The 3,260-nt window shown below is 37.1% G+C and overlaps 1 pseudogene; it reads left to right on the top strand.

Annotated features, from left to right (window-relative positions):
* LOC110455935 overlaps positions 1-3,249 on the top strand; it is a 5,100-nt pseudogene extending 1,851 nt beyond the window's left edge.
* Positions 3,250-3,260: the final 11 nt, after the last annotated feature.

Raw genomic sequence — 3,260 nt, 5'->3', positions numbered from 1 at the left:
ACTCACTCAAGGTCATCCAAGGCTTCTTATTACCCAGGGACATAGCTGTACATAACTCAATCAAGGTCATCCAAGGCTTCTTGTTTTCCTGGGACATAGCTGTAGATAACTCAATCAAGGTCATCCAAGGCTTCTTGTTTTCCTGGGACATAGCTGTACATAACTCCCTCAATGTCTTCCAAGGCTTACTTAAAGAATGAGATCTTATTCTAACCACTAGTTCTGTTTTATAAATCTGTCAGAGATATATTTAATAAAAATTTAATATTAACCACAGTTTGAAATGAGAACCAAAGAGAAACGAGAAGCTGAACAGTACAAGAATTAACATCCGGAGGAAGTAGCACGGGAAAAAGAGGAACGTAGGAGGAACTTAATACAAGAATTCTTAGCCCCAGAACAACCGTACGTATACTTCTTTCCAAATGTTCTCTTCCATACATTTCCCATTTGAGGAACAGTACTGTAAATGTTATCTCAAATGTAGTTTTCGGTGTACAGTACACCATCTAAACCGACCACAAAATTTGGTACTAGCGGAGAAAATGAGAAACAAAAGAGTCTCTACAATCCCGAACATCAAACAGAGAACACGGCATATCTAATTTTGAAGTAGTTCAGTTTAAATATATATTCTAACTGAAAATGAATGGTACATGAAACTTAACTTAATAAAAATCCTAGTGACGTGGTCATATGTGATGTGTATGTTGCGGTATCTGTGCTATAGCATTCAAGTGAGGTGGCACTATAAATGATGCCGTTGGAAGTACAGTCCCACTACAAAAAGAGCACATTACATCTCTAGCACACACACAGGCATATACACATAGGGAAATATTAGCCAGGTGGCATAGGGCTAGTAGTTAGCGCCTGATAAGGCAGCCCCTGCGAATTCCTCAAAATTGTATTGATTGATGTATACATGCTAATTGTATTAATTGTATATATCTATGTACTGTAAAGCGCTTTAGAGTGGCTTATGTTAGCTAGATAGGGCGCTATATCAAATGTTGTATATTGTTATTATTTATTATTATATTTACACTACGCAGTAAAAGACCAATGTAATGAAGCTGTTTTAATGTTCAGCATTGAACTTGTATCAAGAGAAATAAAATATACTGTGTTAGTGGAAATTGCTACTGGTATTATTGTAACACATTGTAATTGGAAAATCCTTTCATTTCACAGACCTACCCCGGAGCCCGAGCCTGAAGTGTCGGTGCAATCAGATGTTGTTGATGGAGAACCGTCTGCAGCTGAGGAGGGACAGATCACAGCTGAGTCTGAACCAGTTGCTGAGGCTGCAGGTATGGTTATATTTCATCACTGTCTTCGTGTCCTTGTACAGTTCTACTGTTGTGGTCAGTTGTCGTATGTACCACTGTTTAGTACTGACAGATTTATTTCAGCATTTAAGAAGGACCTAACCACCAACACAGTAGATTACATTGTGTATGAGTATTGTTTTAAAAGCATGTTTACCAAAGCCTGATTTCTGTAGTTTATCTTTGTAATATTTGTTGAGTTTGATAACTTTTTTTCTTCTTTAGGTCCTATGTTTCATTCTTAACACTGTTTTAGTTGATTGTAATCTTATTGAGATACAATTAGTATGTTTTAATGCTTATGATGTTGTAGTATTTGTAGTCATTTCACACCGTCACAGACTTAATAATTTTCTGACAAAATGCAAGACAAAGGAAATATTAGACCTCAGTACCTAACTAACCCTGTAGTATTAAACCATATATCTAAAAGCTTGCTGATGATATACTGTACTCAAAACACTAAACGTCTATACTGGTTTGTTGAATGGTCAGTGGATGAACATTACATGTATATGCATTGGCTGTGTTAGCTGTAACACTGAAACCATGAAAGATGTACTCTACTCACCCACTCGGTCAGTTAACAATCGCTTTTCCTGCAAGGACTATTAAATGTATATAACCAGAAATACAAAGTGTCTGGGACTTGGAAAACTGAAACCCAAGAGAATAAAGCTAACAAGCAACCATTGTAACTTTTGTTCTGTGGCTATATATTATGGCTGATATGTGGGTCATTGTTGCATGTAGCTGACTGTTGTTGTGTCCAACAGGTACCTCAGGGCGGTCAACCTTGCCAAGGTCCAAAGGCGTTAAAGGTGAACAGCATCCTTTGTTACTGTGTGGGTGTGGTTCTCATTATAGTTACTACCCGTCATATCTAGCATCATGGCAGTTCTACTGACAGTGCATGCTCCATGGTCAATGGATACCTTAAAATAACATATCCTTAACCACATCATCATTACCTTGTCCTGTAAGATCATAAAAACCTGAAAAGACAGGAATATTTATTGTACACAAAACTGCCCTCCATATTCCAATACCCTATTTTAAAGTTTCAGACTTTTTCCAAATCAATATTTTATTACCTTCATTCTAAACTTGCCTAATCCTAAACCATATTTTGTTATTTTCATCCTGAATTTTACATCTTACTCTATCCCTTTATAGGGAGGAATATGCTATTACAGCTGAACACATTTTCATTTCAGTTATAATTACCATAACTAGGTATGCAAATTCAGTACCTACACCTATCTTTGTAGCCTACCCAAAAAGTAGAAAATCCCTGCCCTCCTTCCCCTCATCTTACTCTGTTCGTTTATATGGAGGAATCTGATATTATAGGTAAAACACATTTTATAACCTTTGATAAAACAATGGATTTCCTTCAAATATTGAATCTTTTACGAAACTTGTGAAAAAGACTTCAACTAATGTTAAAAATCCCCCCCCCCCCCCCCCCAATATTGATACTAGACTATTGAGTCATTGTTGGTGTGATATCTGAAAGTTAAAGGAAGCAGTGGCCTATATTGGGCGTGGCTAACTCTGATTATCTGTGACAGGAGTCTTGACTGGACCGTCAACTCTGCCCCGATCCCGGGGACAAAAAGGTGGTACACCCTTAGTGTTATTGTGGGTTTGAGCTCAACTTTTCATACTGCATAACCCTCAGACATGGTGTGAACTCTCTATAACCGCTTATATCTGTCCAGTCCCTGCATCTTGATTGAACATCCATGGTACTACATCAAGTGTTCTGGAATGCTGAATTCTACTCCCAGGTTTATTGTTGGAATCACTCCCTAGTAATACAGGTTCTGCTTAAAACTCGGAAATAGGCTTAGATTTTTATTGATTTGTTAGATCTTAAGAAACTGGAGATTAATTAGTACAAAAAATCATTGAAATAATACTGAT

Source organism: Mizuhopecten yessoensis, unplaced genomic scaffold (genome assembly GCF_002113885.1).
Source record: "Mizuhopecten yessoensis strain PY_sf001 unplaced genomic scaffold, ASM211388v2 scaffold8427, whole genome shotgun sequence".
In the NCBI taxonomy this organism is placed as follows: Eukaryota; Metazoa; Mollusca; class Bivalvia; order Pectinida; family Pectinidae; genus Mizuhopecten; species Mizuhopecten yessoensis.
This window is presented reverse-complemented; position numbering and strand designations above follow the sequence as displayed.